This window comes from Hyperolius riggenbachi, chromosome 1, assembly GCF_040937935.1.
Source record: "Hyperolius riggenbachi isolate aHypRig1 chromosome 1, aHypRig1.pri, whole genome shotgun sequence".
Taxonomy (NCBI): Eukaryota; Metazoa; Chordata; class Amphibia; order Anura; family Hyperoliidae; genus Hyperolius; species Hyperolius riggenbachi.
In genome coordinates this window covers 109,001,465-109,021,570 of record NC_090646.1, presented here as the reverse complement: position 1 = coordinate 109,021,570, position 20,106 = coordinate 109,001,465, and positions in this window count along the sequence as shown.

Sequence of the window (20,106 nt, the reverse complement as noted above, 5' to 3'; positions counted from 1 at the left end):
ATGTAAATTTATTCAGTCTCTTTACACACTTTTTTTGTTTTCTACAATTTGTTATTCAAAGGGGGTATCTTATAAAAGACGAGTTTGTTTTTAGATCACACTTTGCAAAGTCACACGGTGACTGGAAATCAAATTCGATCTATGTACATTTTCTCTGTTAGGTGTACAAAATACAAAAAACACGGGACCCTATTCTGAAGCTTTGGTTGGGTGAGTGTCTTAGAACCACCAAAACAAATATAAGCTATATTTCATGAAAATATTTTTCCCAGGTACCAAGGGCATAACTAGAGGGGAGCCCCTGAGATTTCAATGGGGCCCAGATCTGTGGGGGACCCAACTACTAACCTTCTCTTCCTCTTATACAGGGGACTATACTTCAGATCAGGTGTTTTTGTGGCTACACTTGTTATGGGTGTGAAGATCACGATGGCCACACTTGGTTTATGACTCTTGTGAGATGGGCCCCAAGGCCATCAAGGGCACGAAAGGGAGGCAACGGAAGGGGTGTGAACATTGGGGAGCCTCATCATAGTTTCACTGGGAGGACCTATGAATTGTAGTCAAACCACTCCCTGGCACGAAAGGGAGGCAACGGAAGGGGTGTGAACATTGGGGAGCCTCATCAAAGTTTCACTGGGAGGACCTATGAATTGTAGTCACACCACTCCCTGGTATATCTCCATGCTTACATACAAATGGGTTGATTCCTTCTCTCAACCCCTATAGGGCTACTAATGAAAAAACTGGGAGTTACAGTAGTATCGGCAGCAGCTCGTCTTCTAACTATCAGTTAAAAATGGGGAAATTGTAAGCTGCTATGGAGATGTACCAGAAAAGGAAAGTTACATTAGTAATTAATGTCCCTGGCACCTCCATGGCAGCAAACTAACTATAACATGACTCAAACTCCAGTCCTCAAGGGTCATAGCCATGCCAGTGTTTAGGGTGGACTGAGAAATGGAGAAATGTGTTCTACTTGAAGAACTATATCTTTTCTGATTCAGTCCGATCAATTAATTTGAGCTGTGGCAAAAATGTGTGAGGACCTCGGCCCTTCAGGACTGGAGTTCGACATCCGTGAAGTAAAAACAAAAAACTACAAAAAAGAAGACCAATGCAATACAATTTTACACTGACATGGAGGGGATAGCTTATGTATGTGTGTATGAGTAGATCTCTTTTGCAGGCATGATTAATACTAGCGCTACAGTTCCTCTCTGCTCAGAGTATAATAAAGCAGTTAACCCTTTCCGGGGCGTTTAAAAAAAAAACTATTTCTCAGTGGTCTGTACATTGGGTGCCGATCTTCTGGAACTTCAGGAGGCATCCAATGACCTACACATTTGTTGCCTATAAGGATGATTGACAACATCAGTAGATTTTTATTTTATGCTGCCCACCCATGTATTTTAGTAGTGATGAAGCATTACTCCTGTAGGGAAACCATGAAGTGATTAGGGATTAAAGGACAACCGAACTGAAGGGAGGACATTAGATTTACCTACCTGGAGCTTCTTCCAGCCCTTAGCAGTCTATACGGTTCCTTGCTGCCCTCCAGTGCGCCCCTAGCCCCTTCTATAGACCCCTGACCACCTGACTTAAAATGCTGAAGTGCAGAAAGCTCCTGGCCACCGGAGAGTGATTGAGAAAGTCGCACAGACACACCCGCACATGCTCAATAGCCCAAAACCACAGCTGTACCCTAGCGTGCAGGGGAACTGCAACAAGGGGCCAGATAGACCACTAGGGGCTTCACCTTGAAGGTCCTTTAAAAGTAGATTTCACTTTTGTTGATGACAAATGTATCCTTTTTAGTTCTGCTCTTTGTATTATTAGGCATTACATTACAAAATTGAATATACATTTTCTGTTCCTCCACACTAATTGTAACAGACTGTGTCAAGACTGAAAGAGAGAGCTTGATGGTAATTGCTCAATTTGCTTCGGTAAGGAAAATAATAAATTGTTCCTGAAAACGACTTACGTTTGCAGAAAAAGTAAATACCTGAGCTGTCTGTACTGAAAACTAATATAGAGACTACAGACGTACAGACTATAATCTAATGCAACTTTGATTTAAAACACTCCTGGCCAAAGGCTAAGCTACATAAGGTAAGCACAGAGGTATGTTCATGCTGGACCTACATACCTCTGTGCAGTGTCTACTCCTCTCTTCATTACCCCAGGTGCCAGTAATCACCACCTGATGAATTTGACTTTTGGAAAGGAAGAGGCAAGCTTGCTGCGATGTTCCCTCCTATCAGTCACCAACTTTTTAAGTTGAGTGAATGGGGAGGGGAAGAGCAGGGAATGAGAGTGTAATATGAGGGAACATCACAGCAAGCCTGCCTTCCTGTCTGGAAATTTGTTTAGTTCTTGAGAAAGGGCCCTCGGAATCTGAAACAGACTAGTGCTGTTGCACCTTGTTGCTGTATGTGGAACGTGAAATGGCTTTTGGGCTTTTGCATATGATTACAGGAGAGGTCACAAATGTAATTTTGATTATAAAGAAAAAAGACAATACCGATCATGCTCATGGACTAACTATTCAGAAGAAGGACATTTCACCCTAGGGGCAATAAGTACATTTAATGCAGTCAACTGCAAAATCAAAAAACCCATACAACCTCCTATAAATTAAGAATTCATAACACAGATACTTCCCACCCCAGCCACGGTAAAATACCCCTATTCAAAGAGCATACCTTTGCCTTTTCTCTCTCCTCTCCGATTTACCCTCCCAGCACCTCTAAATTCAATCATAATATATTCATATTTATTTGTATCTCTACTCCCATTTACTATTTACTGCCAAATCCCACTTCCTTATATATGTGGATTTGTTTTTTTCACTTGAAATTGTATTATATTCTACAAATAGTTATCTACCAGAAATGCATAGCATCTTAGTCCAATGTCTCTTTGTCTACAGTTGTTTGCTCCCGTTTTTTATTGCCTGATGAAGCGGGGTCACAACTGCAAAACGTGTTGTGTGGAGTATTGTGATAAATTCCTTTGTTTACGACGTCACCACGTGTATCTGGTATCCTTGGAAGTAGGTAAGTCCACCACTGCCTATCCTAATTTTAAGAATTGTATGTACTTTTATCCGGCTGGTGCCTCTGTTCTCCTGCTGCAACTTCAAAAGCATCTCATTATCTTTCAGACTTAATCTGATTCTGATCCAGGTGCCTCCTTTCCATGTACACGTACCGGATCATTTCCAGCGGGTGTCAGGGAGGTGGGATCTACACATGCCTTCTCAGCCACTGGTTATGCATCACTGGACTTCCACGGCTAGAATGGCACTAGCCAGTCCAGTGAGTTAGAAACATTCTGTACACTCAATGCGGGTTTCATATTAAGCTTTATATTATGTTTTCAAACCGTAACAACAAGCCATATTTGTTAGCGTGATGAATGTATCCTTTAGAGTATTGTTAGTGACAATAACACTTGACACAGTGGATGTTTTTAGCTCTATTTGCAATATGTAAGCCATAGATAACTCAAGAGGACAAAAAAACAAACTAGACAACACTTCATTAATTTGTCCGGGGAGGATGAGTTCAAATTTTGTCATAGCATCAGCTCTTGAGACAAAAAGTCTCGGGCATCCATTATATAATTTAATCCTGACATAGCGCATTAAGACCTGAGAAATGAGGACTATTATCCTGTAAAGTCAGCAGAATGCAATGGAACTAAAAACCCTGCTTGTGTTTCACTGACCATTTCCACAGAGTTTAACTGCTTCATCAAGCCATTCCCAGACCTAATGTGAGGGCTTACAAGAAAAGCTATGTGCGGAGTTATTGTCAAGCCAAAATCCCATGCAGCGGCCGCTCTTATTCTGTTCTAAATGGATACTGAAAATATAAGAAATGGGACTCGATGCTCTGCGTAACAAGGAAGAGCCGTGACTTTGAAAAAGTCATGAATTCCCTAAATGTAACCTTTTAAAAAAAAGGGTCCTTGTTTGATTAACCCTTTGCGGACTGGATGGCTCTGGTTGCTTTAAAGTGAACCGAGCAGCATTTTTAGCTCCCTGGGCAGCTCAATAGCACATTAATGTAATTAATTAATGCATGCTAACGACGTGCTTCATTATTAAAAAAAATCCATTGTACCCCATGTTTTTACAATTTAATGTTTGTAAGACCCTTCTTTTTTGCCATACTTTCACAGCCTGCAGTCCTTAGAAAGAGCAGGCAGATAAGGACTGCTGTAATTAGTAGTTGCAATGAGCAAACAGACGCTTTCATCAGCAGGGGGCACGAAGATAGTATGCTGTACTTCAAACTGTTTAGAGAAGTCACACTTGCTTACAATCACACCTTCCCCTAGATAAATGAGGGCAGAGGGAAGGAGGGGGGGGGGTAGCAGCCCCTACAGCTATAAGAAATCAGGACAAACTGCAGGAAAAAAAGAACAGCTTGGATCCTTTAAGACCAGAGCCATCCATGCCTCTTTAAAGGGAACCAGAGAGGAACGTTTCACACAAAATAAACATATCAGTCGATAGCTTGTGAAGAATAAGTGCTCTACTTTATAATTTCGCTGCTCTGGTGTGCCTTTTTGAGTGTTTTTATCCATTATTGCTCCAGGAAAAATCCAATAGGGCCACCAGCTCATATCCCTTCTGCTTCCAGGTTATGAGTTGTTCTATATGTGCTGTCTAGGCTCTAGACAAGCATATCTGTGTGCATTCATCTGTGTGCTTTCAACTTTATTATTCCGGTATGCTGTGTGGCTGCCTATAGGAAGTGTCTCTTATAGGAATTAAACTGCACAAATAATGATGACAACTGCACAGTGCATATAGATCACACAGCCACACTGGTCTGTTGTTTCAGAGCTTCTTTCTCAGCAGAGCAGCCCCTCCCATATCATCAGAGCTCTGAGTATGCAAAGCAGGAAAGCTGAGCCAGGAGGGGGCAGGCTTGAAAATACTTCACAGAAGACTGACTCAGCTATAATGATTCCAGGTCAAACCTAGACTGAATGCTCAGTCGGGGATTCTTATCAGAGCTGATAACAGGCAGATTAAGCAGAGAAGGATGAAACTAAAAGCAGGGTAGGTGTTTACTGTAATGTTCCCACTGATAAATGTAGCAAAATACATGAGGGTGCTTTGTCTCTGGTTCTCTTTAAGTGATGTGATTGCTGTGATTGGCTCACAGCAATCACTGACAGAGACACAGAAGCTCTGCAGGAATAGCAGCTCCCAAACATGTGTGTAGATTTCAGTCAATAAGGTCCGGAAGGACTTAACATAGAGCATTCGACTAAATCCTTGAGAAAACAATGTATTGTTTTTTAATATCAATGATCACACAGGTATTTGTAGAAGACACTGCGAAACCTACCAGGGGCGTAGCAATAGGCCCTGCAGCGCCTGCGCCCGCTCGGGGCCGTTTTTTGGGGGCTGGAGGGGTGGCAGCATGAGGGGAAAGCCTTGCCCACAGTCGGCGGGGAGAGGGGAAGTTCCCCCCTCTCCCTCACCTCGGGGCTCTCCCCTCTGCGCTCCCCTCCAGCTAGTGAATATGTGTGGGCAGCAGCGGCGGCGGCGGGATACATACCTTCTTCCTTGCGTTCCATCGCCGCCTTCTCGCTCTAGCGGCTGACGTCACTTCCGGAAGCGGAAGTGACGTCAGCCGCTAGAGCGAGAAGGCGGCGATGGAACGCAAGGAAGAAGGTATGTATCCCGCTGCTGCCCGCTGCCCACACACAGGGGGATTTTCAGGTGTCTGCTGCCCACATTACGATTTTCAGGTGCCTGCTGCCCACATTACGATTTTCAGGTGTCTGCTGCCCACATTACGATTTTCAGGTGTCTGCTGCCCACATTACGATTTTCAGGTGCCTGCTGCCCACATTACGATTTTAAGGTGTCTGCTGCCCACATTGCGATTTTCTGGTCACTGCTGCCCACATTGTGATTTTCTGGTCACTGCTGCCCACATTGCGATTTTCAGGTGTCTGCTGCACACATTACGATTTTCTGGTGTCTGCTGCCCACATTGCGATTTTCTGGTCACTGCTGCCCACATTACGATTTTCAGGTGTCTGCTGCCCACATTACGATTTTCTGGTGTCTGCTGCCCACATTGCGATTTTCTGGTCACTGCTGCCCACATTGCGATTTTCTGGTCACTGCTGCCCACATTGCGATTTTCAGGTGTCTGCTGCCCACATTACGATTTTCAGGTGTCTGCTGCCCACATTACGATTTTCTGGTCACTGCTGCCCACATTGCGATTTTCTGGTCACTGCTGCCCACATTGCGATTAGGTGTCTGCTGCCCACATTACGATTTTCAGGTGTCTGCTGCCCACATTACGATTTCAGGTGTCTGCTGCCCACATTACGATTTTCTGGTCACTGCTGCCCACATTGCGATTTTCTGGTCACTGCTGCCCACATTACGATTTTCAGGTGTCTGCTGCCCGCATTACGATTTTCTGGTGTCTGCTGCCCACATTGCGATTTTCTGGTCACTGCTGCCCACATTGCGATTTTCTGGTCACTGCTGCCCACATTACGATTTTCAGGTGTCTGCTGCCCACATTACGATTTTCTGGTCACTGCTGCCCACATTGCGATTTTCTGGTGTCTGCTGCCCACATTGCGATTTTCTGGTGTCTGCTGCCCACATTACGATTTTCTGGTGTATGCTGCCCACATTAGGATTTTCTGGTGACTGCTGCCCACATTGCGATTTTCTGGTGACTGTTGCCCACATTGCGATTTTCTGGTGACTGCTGCCCACATTGCGATTTTCTGGTGACTGCTGCCCACATAAGGATTTTCTGGTGACTGCTGCCCACATTAGGATTTTCTGGTGTGTGCTGCCCACATTATGATATTCTGGTGACTGACTGCTGCCCACATTAGGATTTTCTGGTGACTGCTGCCCACATTACGATATTCTGGTGACTGCTGCCCACATTAGGATTTTCTGGTGACTGATGCCCACATTGCGATTTTCTGGTGACTGCTGCCCACATGGCGATTTTCTGGTGACTGCTGCCCACATTGCGATTTTCTGGTGAACTCTGCCCACATTACGATTTTCTGTCCCACATTACGATATTCTGGTGAACGCTGCCCACATTACGATTGTCTGGTGAATGCTGTCCACGTTACAATTTTCTGGTGACTGCTGCTCACGTTACGATTTTCTGGTGAACTCTGCCCACATTATGATTTTCTGGTGAACTCTGCCCACATTATGATTTTCTGGTGAACTCTGCCCACATTACGATTTTCTGTCCCACATTACGATATTCTGGTGAACGCTGCCCACATTACGATTGTCTGGTGAATGCTGTCCACGTTACAATTTTCTGGTGACTGGTGCCCACATTACGATTTTCTGGTGAACTCTGCCCACATTATGATTTTCTAAAGGCCCACATTACGATTTTCTGGTGAACTCTGCCCACATTACGATTTTCTGGCTCACATTACGATTGTCTGGTAAAATGCTGCCCACTTTACAATTAATTTACAGTGAAACGCTGCCCCATTACGATTATTTGGCACCTATGGGGGGGGGGGGCCCATCCAAATATTCGCAGGGGGGCCCAGTGATTTCTAGTTACGCCCCTGAAACCTACAATAAAAAAATGTACAGGTCTAGCCAGTCTGTCGATACTGGTGGCTACCCACTGATGTTGTCTTGTCGCTTAACCCTGCAGAGGGGTTGCATAACATTAGCAACCCGGCCCCCCCCCCCCATCAAAATGATTCCCCCATGTCATGGCTGGTAAATCTGCTCTCCCCTGTAGTGACCGGCTGTTCTGCCCCCCCCCGTGTGCAGAGTAAGCTCAGGGAGCACTGTTATATTTACCCAGACCATGCTGAATCTTTCTAGCATAACTTTTCAGCACTCTTGCAATTGAAAAAGTACCAAAAAGTAGGCGAAAAAGTACTGTCAAAATTATCCTGAGTGTTTTCTTGCTTGCGGGTGGATCAGAATGTATTTTATTGGTAAGATGTGAAAATATCACTTAGGAGAAAACTAAGGAGAAAGAAATGAAGTTGAATGGCCATTGTGTCACTGACATGAATTGTGTGCTTTAGAAATCATCGAAATCATTGAATTCTGAGTGTGACACAGTTGTCTGCAATATGAAATTCCGAAACTCACAGATTTTGAGTTGGCATTTTGTATTTTATTTCAAATATATTTTCATACTAACCATAACATTATTTATGGTTAGTGCAGATTTGTGAAAATATGGTCAAAATAGGTTACAATTGTACTTTTTTAAAATAATTTTTGTGCTTTTGCCTGGTTCAAATGACAGTATGTAAGCCAAAACGATTTCCATCCCACTGACCACCCCCAGTTACCATTTTATATAACAGCCCCAGTGCCTTGATGGTAACAGGCTTATTTTTCAGCACATCCAGCACTGTGTGTCTTCAAAGGATGGATGTGGAGTTGGGGTGACTACTACGCTGTTTACAATGAAGCTGGATAAGAACATGTGGGATGTACAAGGCCATACTGCTGTTTTAATGGACACACTGACAGCAATTTTCCACCAGCAGTGCTGTGACAGACAAGACTTGAGGGAAATGAGTTAGACTAAACCATGTGTCTGCTGTATAAACAAACACAGAGATTTCCTTTCTTATACTTTAGGGACCTTGGGACCTCTCTTAGGAAAATGAAAACAAAGCAAATGGCTTCTACACACTGTAGCAATCACAAAAGTGCCACAACTTAATTATACGGGATCCCTCAATTTTCCCTACAATCAGACACTTAGTAGTATCATTAAGTCCAGTACCAGCGGATAAGCAACTAGAGCACTTGAGCCAGTTTCAACTTTCTAGGCATGCTGTAATCTTTTAGCAATCAAGTAGGCCATTCTGGGGATACTGGAATCGACAACCAGTAACGTTAAAAAGATCCAGTTTTTGTGCTATCCTTTGTATATAGGGGTTTCTCATTTAAAATCTCTACCATGTGGCAGTGTACACTCCAACTGTTATCATCAGAGGATAAATAAGCTGCCCTGAGGCAAAACTGGGTAATAGAAACAAATGATGCAACTGTTCTGCATTTCTAGGATTATATTTGGACTTGTAAAGACCCTGGTTTGTACATAAACAATATCATTTTTTTTAAAATAAAGTAGAAATAAAACATTCACAACAGTTTCACACAGGGTTTATGTGGGTATGTTTATTGCACACTTTTCCTTTACATAAGATTATGTGTGGGGAAGGGGGGCACAAATTGGGCTTTGCCTATGGCACTAAAAATTCCCAGAAGTGGTTATTATTTTAGTATTTATATAGCGCCGACATCTTCCGCAGCACTGTATAGAGTATATTGTCTTGTCACTTAACTGTCCCTCAGAGGGGCTCACATCTAACCCTACCATAGTCATATGTCTATGTATTGTATGTATCATGTTTTATATGTATCATAGTTTAGGGCCACTTTAGGGGAAGCCAATTAACTTATCTGTTTTGTTATTAAACAATTTATTTTCATGTACTAACCAGTGTTTTTTTTCTGTGGAATGGAGATTTGCATATTATTATTATTATTTATTTTTATTTAGTGCTTATATAGTGCTGACATCTTCCACAGTGCTGTACAGAGTATATTGTCTTGTTAGTAACTGTCCCTCAGAGGAGCTCACAATCTAACCCCTATAGTCATATGTCCATCCTAGTCTAGGGCAAATTTAGGGGGAGGCCAATTAACTCATCTGTATGTCTGTATGTTTTTAAGATATGGGAGGAAACTGAAGTGCCTGGCGGAAACCCATACAGACATGGGGAGAACATACAAACTCCATGCAGATAGTACCCTGGCTGGGATTCAAACTGGTGACCTAGAGCTGCAAAGCAAGAGTGCTTAGCATTACACCACCGTGCTTACCAATGGTTCAGTTCATCTGGATATAGCTTCATAAAACACACACACACACACACACACACACACACACACACACGCACGCACGCACGCACGCACACACACACTAACACCCAGTATTTACTGAAGATAACTCATAATTATGTATTTTACCATCCTATCCTCAGTTGACTTAGATTGTAGTCCAGGGTCTTAAAATGGGAGTAAACTCCCAAAAGTAAAATTAAGTATCTATTTTTTGGTACATAAAAGACCATTTTAAAGTATTTTCAGTCTTTATAAACGTTTCATTTTAACCTGAAAACAGTACAAGCTTGCACTGCACTTGCAACCACTCTCTACCTCTCTGACCGGCCTCCTCACTTTGTTCCCTTGCCTCGTCTTGCAAAGTGGCACATGGCAACTGCTGATCTGTACCCGCTGTCTGGACTTAACGTATATAGTATGAAAATGGCATGAGTACTCGTCATCAGACTTTTGTAGTTCAAAAAAGAGCAAGTACTATGTGATTGGAATTCAGTTCAACTTTCTTTTTATGGGAGTACTGTAGTGGGGTAGGTGGAAAAAGAGTTGAAATTACCCAGGACTTCTAATGGTCCCCCGCAGACATCCTGTGCCCACGCAGCCACTCACGCATTCTCTGGTCCCCGCCTCCAGTTCACTTCCGGAATTTGCAACTTTGAAGTCGGAAAACCACTGTGCAGTAAGGTCTGCACCTCCTGGTGATGCTCCTGGTGACGTCAGCAGGAGCGAGTGTGCGGCTGCGCAGGCGCAGTTGTTTTCCGACTTTAAAGTCTAAAATTCCAGAAGTGAACCGGAGGTGGGGACCGGAGCATCATTGAGTGGCTGCATGGGCACAGGGATGTCTGTGAGGAACCATTAGAAGCCCCAGGTAAGTTCAAGTTTTCTTCCCACTACCCCCTACAGTAGTCCTTTAAGATTAGTTTCAATCAAGGTCAAATGCCAATCAACTGGTATTTGAAATCAGTTGATCAGTTTGTTGTGCTGGACAGGAATCTGTCTTCAGTTCAAGCGCTGATTGACCTCAGAAACTGAAATGAGATCAAAGATCCATGTACATTGGGGGTGAGAATATATAAGGTGAGCTTTTAATTTAGAGGTACTGCACATAGCAGTCAGAGATTGTCCCAGTTTTGGTCCACAGCTGTGAGGGCCCGTTTCCACTGGCACGGTTTCCGCACTGAATACGCAGAGTTTCCCCGCAGGCAAATCGCGCTGGGAAACTCTGCCATAGGGTACAATGGCGCCGCCGGCTGAATCGCTTGCGCTACTGATTCGGCTAACATTGCTATCCGAAATGGTGCGGGAGGCTGTGAATCCCATAGCCGTGCATGGCACGGCTGATGGGATTCGTCTGCGTAGCCGCAGACCCGGAAGTGCTGCCACGCGTCTTGCAGACGAGTGCGGCTTAAGTGGAATCGGGCCCTGAATAAGACATAAGATCAGAGGTAACCAGCAGTGAAAATTACACATTTAATTTTCAATAGTTGCAGAGAGAGACTGGAGCACATATAATAATGGAAAGTGTAAGTTAAATGAATTGATATTCTGAGCTTACTGGGCAATAAAGCCATCCATCATGTTAAAACTCTTTATGACTGAGGGTATTTCATACCCTGGTTGCCATAACACAATTTACAACATGTAGAGCCAAAGTCTAATGGCTCTTTTAAATTGTGTGTTTCTTCTTCTCACTGTAAGGGTTAATAACTCAGGTAGGCAAATTACATTTTCTCTCTAGTCTGACTACAGCAAAATTCTAACTGATAACAAAATATAAGCCTTACAACTCTTGCCTGGCACAATGCTAGGTGCATGGGATAGATAAAAAAGGTTACTGGTAATATTTTATTTATTGGGGCTATAGAACACTGCATAAAAGACTGCAATTCAGCTAGAACAATAAAATAAATAAATAAATAAAAATAAACATAGCCATTGTTTAGTTTTAAAATGCAAAATAAAACTGTGGGATTTTTTAAAGGCATATTAGTAGGAGATTAGATACCATTGTTTATCTCACAAGTTTATTTTTAGTTAGGTTACATTCACACTATATTCACATACTGTATGCCAACTTACTGCCCATACAATCTTATGGGCCAGTTCACATCTCTGCTTTGTAATGGATTGCAATATTCTATTTTGCTGCAGGCTTTGAATTAGCATATATGGTATGATGTGCGCTTTGTCCATTGCAGTTCACAATCATTATAACGTGTGTGCTATGCAATGTGAACAGTGTGAATTCAGCCTTAAAGTGAACCTCCAGTCTAAAAATCTACTCAGCAGCACTGAAAAGGCTTGATGTTTCTTTAACAGTTTCACAGCATCAGAACTTTTTTTTTCATACTAAAGCCTCATTTTTAGCTAAACAGAAGCTAAGCTCCGCCCCTTCAAAGAAAACTGCCCGGGCATTTTTCCCCTGAAGCTGTGCAAAGCATAACGGGATTACTGATGTTGTTCAGGACACAGAACAGTTGGAACTGTGTCTCATGCTCCCTGTCACCTCCTTTCAACCAAAAAAGGCCCCCATGAAAAAGATGGCTGCCCCCATAAAATCACAAACATTTGCCTGTTCTTAAAACAGGGTGGGTAAGAGATTATATTACCTATCTATTTTAATTAACATAACTAATGTAACTTAATGACGATATGTTTGTTTAGGCTGAAGTTCCTCTTTAAGGGAGTCATCTGGCTACCTATATTGGAGGGAAAGGGGGAGAGGTCATCTGGCTACCTATACTGAAGAGGTCATCAAGCTACTTGTACTTGAGGGAAGGGGTCATCTGGCTACCGATACAGGGGGAAAGGTTATCTACCTACCTATACTGAAGGGAAGGGGGAGGGCTCATCTCGCTACCTATACTGAAGGGGGGCGGCTGGTGACAGTGGCCTTGGGCGGTAAAGAGTACAAATCTGGCCCTGGTGGTATGGAGAATAGGCAAGGCTTTCTATTTTTCACACATTTCAAATACGGTATGCTAATTTTAATTTACGCTTATACAGCAAGAACATTTTCATAAAATAATGTACTCAACAAGGCCATACATAGGCCAGATAACAGTTTTAACATGCTCTCCAATTTATGAATATTTGGATAACCAACATGGATGCTCTGCAGAAGCCGAATTCGAATTAATATAATTATATAAACCAGAATCGATAGATGAATGCACTCCTGGGTAAAATACAACTAAATTTGTTTATATACATTGCATGAAGACAACATAATGTATTTTGGATGTTTTTTTTTTTTTTTTTTAAATATATCTTTTCCTCTTTGAAAAGCAAGATGGGCCATCATATACTAACCTAATGAGCCAAAAATGCATAAAATAGTATTGGCTATTCCTCACTATATTAGCCCACCCTTAATATGAAAGATGCCAATTTAAATATATCCAGTAGTTATGTAGCTTCTATATGCAGCACACTGACATATCATTACATGTACTGGTGGTGACCATATGTCTCTATATGTCATCAGAAATAGAGCAGGTAAGCAGACAGTGCCAGTCATGGAGTGCTGCCAAATGCACAGTATGTGCAGTTCAGCTGGAGGATCCAAGGCACATCCTGGTGGTAAATGACATCATATGCCTCAACAGTGAAATACTGAGTAGGTGGTGAAAAATATTGCAATAAAATGACATGCCATTGGGTTGAAAAAAGTCTTAGCACATTTTCAGAGAATAAGCCCTATTGCCATAAATATATTATTGTGGGCTTTAGCATTCCTTTTAACAGAGCAAACTGCAATTTTTTCACTTATTTACTAAACGAAATCACAAAGTGACACTTGTATCATCTGTTTTAGGCCATTAGGTGGAAAAATCTAAAATACTGTTGCCAGAAACAAACACTAACCAAATTTAAAGGTCCCCCTATATTAATTGCACTATTGTATATGGATATCTGTTCCAAATGTAGTTTAAGTTCAGAATATAAAATGGTCATCTTATTCCTGGAAAACTTGCCAAAATCTATTCTACTGCCTGCAACTCTTCTAAGGCCTGGTGCACACCAGAGGAGTTTTTCTGAGCGTTTTGAGTTTTTAAATCTGCTGCTAATGTTATCCTATGTGTCTGTGCACAGTGGAGCAATGAGGTTTTGTAAAAAACCCCATAGCATTACATTGGGAAGAGCTTTTGAAACCTCTAAAAGCTCTTCCCAATGTAATGCTATGAGGTTTTTTACAAAACCTCATTGCTCCAGTGTGCACAGACACATAGGATAACATTAGCAGCAGATTTAAAAACTCAAAACGCTCAGAAAAACTCCTCTGGTGTGCACCAGGCCTAAGCCTATATGCCTGTATGCAAAGCCTCTGTTCTAAGCCCTCTCAAAAAGCCCACAAGATATACACCAATATGATTATAGACTTATCCGGTGAAGACTGGGAGTGGGAGTTTTTACTGAATGGATAAACCTCCTGGTAAAATATCTTCAAATTCTACACAGTATTCACTCAAGCATCTAGGTACGCTGATGTGCAACAAATGTGAACTAGATTTGGGTTGTTTCCTACATGTTTTGTGGAGGTGCAGAGATGTGCAATGTTTCTGGACTGAAGAGCAAGACAGTGAGGCCAGTTTTTTTTGCGATACAGATGGGGTCATATGCATAGCGCCACTCCCTGCTCAGTCTATACTGGGCAGGAAGTATGTCACTGGGATTTCCTGGGATTCTTGTCGGTCTACACATGCGCGCCGCCCGCAATGCTCAGTGCTCTGGCTTTTACACTGCTTCCATCGCCCATAGACTTCTATTACCCCAAGCACAGTGTGTTAAGCACGGTCCTTGCAGTAATGTGCTGCTGCCCTTGCTTCACATTGAATATTTCCTGTGCACTGTAATGTACCGCATTTAAGGGTAAATGTCTCCATAGGGTAACAGAAAAAAAGGCCGCCGGTGGCTAGTGGACAAAAAGGGCGCCGCCATAGACTGTAATGCATTTATCGTTATTACGGCGCCCAAAGCAGAAAAAAGGGCGCCTGATAAATATCATAAACAACATAAAAACATTAAAGTTTTTGAACTATGCTATAGTTTTAGACGCTTGCAACATTATAGTTTTTGTCATATTATTTCGTTTGTATGTACAGATTTTATTTTATCAAAGATCTTATCATTTCTATCTGTGAAAGGATGTTTCTGCAGAGGGAGTGGTTAAGATTAGGCACCACCAGAGGGGTGGTTAGGGTTAGGCACCACCTAGGGAGTGGTTAGGGTTAGGCACCACCGGGGGTAGTGGTTAGTTTTAGGCACCACCAGGGGAGGGTTCTGTGTGAGAGTAGGGTTGGGTTAAGCTATATTGTTGAATTATGTAATGATTTTTTACGTTAGTATATTTTCATTATCTGCTTCCGTCTGTTTTAAAACTGTATTTATTATTAACCAATTTCGTTAACAATGTTTACCGTTACTGAGATTTCGTTAGCCACCGGCGCCATGTCATTATCCAGCCAGGCCCTTTTTTCCTGGCGTCCTTTTTTTATGCACCCCTCCATAGGCTTTCATTGCTTTTGCGTTCATTGCATTGTGGCCCCTTGTGGCAAAATGGTGTCACACAACGCACAAATGACCTGCAAGTGTAAAAGGGCCCTAACAGCAAGTTCATACTAATTACGTTGCATAACACCTACACTACAAAGTTGGCATAACACAGCACACAATCTGTGTGTTTAAAATGTACATGTTGATTTCATAGCTTGAGCAATTGTTACGTAACATGTGCATTTGCGCACACGTTTCTTAGAAACATATTGTAAAAAATGCAAAATATGAGCTGATGCAACACAGAGATGTTCACAATCCTTCACAATTATATGGGCAGTGTGATCATATGCAGCAATACAGTGTGACTCAATGCCCATATTGCAAACCAACCGTAACACTAAACTGGCAATTTTCTCCCTAGTCACTTTTCTCTACTACCTTGGCATTATTAAAGAGGTTATACTAAGCAAACGATGTACACAAATGCAATGTTTAGATTAAAACTATTTAATGCCCCTAAATTTAACCTTTTTAGATGGAATGAGCCTCCTGTAAACTGGGATCCAAATAACAAGTCAGTAATAAATCAGAGCTTTAAAAACAGAATGGCATACAGTGGCAGGTCCAGCTTTCAGAAGGTCAGTAACATTTTAATACCTAAGTAAAATATTTACAGTGACTAGATTAGCACTAAGTAAGAACGACTACGCTACTGTATATACATTAGACAGTGTGAATGTGTGAGACCAGAATAGAGGATTAATGAAGAAGTTGATGAATGAAAAATAACAGGGCCCTATTAAAGTGGTCTGAAAGTCAGCATTTCTACTTTGCTCTAAAAGATTCCTCACAGCTTGAAAGCTACTATCCCAGAATTTTTTTTAGCAGAACCTCACTGAAATGGTTAACCACTTCCCGACCGCCGCATGTACAAATGGTGGCCGGGAAGTGGACCCCGCAAGGGCCGCCGCCATGGCGGCGGTCCTTGTACGGGCATGGGCGGAGCGATCGCGTCATTCGTAATGTATACAAAGTGTATTATACAGGCTGCCTCCTGCCCTGGTGGTCCCAGTGTCCGAGGGACCACCAGGGCAGGCTGCAGCCACCCTAGTCTGCACCCAAGTACACTGATTTCCCCCCCCCCCTGCCCCCTGATCGCCCACAGCACCCCTCAGACCCCCCCCTGCCCACCCCCCAGACCACTGTTTGCACCCAATCACCCCCCTAATCACCCATCAATCACTCCCTGTCACTATCTGTCAATGCTATTTTTTTTATGCCCTAAACTGCCCCCTGCTCCCTCCTGATCACCCCCCACCCCTCAGATTCTCCGCCAGACCCCCCCTTCCCTACCCCCCCCCCCGTGTACTGTATGCATCTATCCCCCTGATCACCTGTCAATCACCTGTCAATCACCCATCAATCACCCATCAATCAATCACCCCCTGTCACTGCCACCCATCAATCAGCCCCTAAGCTGCCCCTTGCGGGCAATCTGATCACCCACCCACACCAATAGATCGCCCACAGATCCGACGTCAGATCACCTCCCAAGTGCAGTGTTTACATCTGTTCTCTACCCTAAACACCCACTAATTACCCATCAATCACCCATCAATCACCCCCTATCACCACCTGTTACTGTTACCCATCAGATCAGACCCTAATCTGCCCCTTGCGGGCACCCAATCACCCGCCTCCACGCTTAGATTGCCCTCAGACCCCCCCTTATCAATTCGCCAGTGCAATATTTACATCTGTTCTTCCCTGTAATAACCCACTGATCACCTGTCAATCACCTGTCAATCACCCATCAATCACCCCCTGTCACTGCCACCCATCAATCAGCCCCTAACCTGCCCCTTGCGGGCAATCTGATCACCCACCCACACCAATAGATCGCCCGCAGATCCGACGTCAGATCACCTCCCAAGTGCATTGTTTACATCTGTTCTCTACCCTAAACACCCACTAATTACCCATCAATCACCCCCTGTCACTGCTACCTATCAGATTAGACCCCTATCTGCCCCTAGGGCACTCAATCACCCGCCCACACCCTCAGAATGCCCTCAGACCCCAGCCCTGATCACCTCGCCAGTGCATTGCTTGCATCTATTCCCCCCTCTAATCACACCTTGAGACACCCATCAATCACCTCCTGTCACCCCCTAGCACACCTACCCATCAGATCAGGCCCTAATTTGCCCTGTGTGGGCTCCTGATCACTCGGCCAAACCCTCAGACCCCCTTCCGATCACCTCCCCAGTGCATTGAATACATCTATTTTCCCCTCTAACCACCCCCTGAGACACCCATCAATCACCTCCTGTCACCCCTCTAGCACTCCTATCCATCAGATCAGGGGGTTCCTATACTGCCCTGGCATTTTAGGGGCCCTAAACCGTGAGGAGTAGACTTGAAACAAAAATGACCTGTCAAATCCTAAAGGTACTCATTGGATTTTGGACCCTTTAGCGCAGTTAGGGTGCAAAAAAGTGCCACACATGTGGTATCGCCGTAACCAGCATGGGTATGTGTAAAAATACACCCCAAAACACATTATACTACTTCTCCTGAGTACGGCAATACCACATGTGTCTCACTTTTTTGCAGCCTAACTGCGCTAAGGGGCCCAAAGTCCAATGAGCATCTTTAGGCTTTACAGGGGTGCTTACAATTAGGCACCCCCCAAAATACCAGGACAGTAAACACACCCCACAAATTACCCCATTTTGGAAAGTAGACACTTCAAGGTATTCAGAGAGGAGCATAGTGAGTCCGTGGCAGATTTCATTTTTTTTTTGTCGCAAGTTAGCAGAAATGGAAACTTTTTTTTTTTTCTTTTTTGTCACAAAGTGTCATTTTCCGCTAACTTGTGACAAAAAATAAAATCTTCTATGAACTCACCATGCCTCTCAGTGAATACTTTGGGATGTCTTCTTTCCAAAATGGGGTAATTTAGGGGGTATTTACTATCCTGGAATTCTAGCCCCTCATGAAACATGACAGGTGGTCAGAAAAGTCATAGATGCTTCAAAATGGGAAAAATCACTTTTTGCACCATAGTTTGTAAACGCTATAACTTTTACCCAAACCAATCAATATAGGCTGAATGTTTTTTTTTAAATTAAAAACATGTTTGTCCACATTTTTCGTGCTGCATGTATACAGAAGTTTACTTTATTTGAAAAATGTCAGCACAGAAAGTTAAAAAAATCATTTTTTTGACAAAATTCATGTCTTTTTTGATGAATATAATAAAAAGTAAAAATCGCGGCAGCAATCAAATAGCACCAAAAAAAAGCTTTATTAGTGACAAGAAAAGGAGCCAAAATTCATTTAGGTGGTAGGTTGTATGACTGAGCAATAAACCGTGAAAGCTGCAGTGGTCTGAATGGAAAAAAAGGGTCTGGTCCTTAAGGTGGGTAAAGCCCACAGTCCTCAAGTGGTTAAACAAAGCACTTTGTCCTGCTATTCAGCTTCAAATCCACATCCAAACTGGAGATAACAGTATCTTGCGCTTTGAGTCCTATGGGAGAAAAGCGCTTTACAAATGTTATTGTATTGTATTATTGTATCTTTGTTTGCATTCCAATGTTGATACATGTGTGTAAACACAGTGTAACAAGTGAAAAGGAGCTCTCTGTGAAGCTCTCTGTGCTTAAAGCACACAAACTGCGCAGAACAAGTAATTAGAAGATGTTAATATATAATAAAAAGCAGTTTGAATAAAATGCAATGGCAGGTTTCAGGGCAAGATAAACTACACTTGGAAACTGTAATTTGTAAACAAACAATATTACTTATGCACAAAAGCAAATATGATAACTGTATGAGTAATAAAAAGTAGGAAAACACATTTTTATTGAATGTTATGTCAGAGTTTCAGACCACTTTAATGGTATAAATATTATTGTTTAAAAGACAAGTAACACAAAACAATGTAAAATTTAAAATATATACTTATAAGATGTACCTTTGTCCCACAGTTGTTTTCCTATGTCGCTGAGACTTGCAGTAGGTCTCAATGGTTTTGGAGTATTCCATCTCCCCATGGGAGATTCTCAGTATCTTCTTTATATTTAAAATCACCTACTGAATGGCAGTTGCTCCAGGCCAATGGCCATAATACTGTAGTGTGCAAGCAAGTATGGAGACTGGCTGGCAACTTTGCATAGATCATTTCCAGATTGTTTTCAGTAACTGGAAACATTTTGTAAAGCATAATGGAAATACTGAGATTGCCCCATGAGGAGATGGACCACTCCAAAACCTGTCAGATCTGTCATATTGTGACTATTTATTGTAAGTGATAGTGTAATGGGAAAAAGATGTACTGTATAGTGTATTTTACTCTGAGAGAAATGTACAATTTATATGTCTGTGTTAATAAGTACTTTACATTTTACAGTTGTTCACAACAGTGGTCCTTTAAGTTTCTTTTAATGAAAAAAAAAATGGTGTGTGTGTGTGTGTGGTGAGTTTGTGAGTGGGGTGGCTTATTTCCTGAAATTGGCCCTAGACTATAGCAAGGCAATTAGACTCAGACTCAGTGGCATATCTAAGGAGCTGTGGCCCGATGCAAGTTTTACAATGGGGCCCTCCAAGCATTCTATACATAACAATTGATACGGCGCACTAAAACCTGCCAATGGCAACTACAGTGTCAGAGG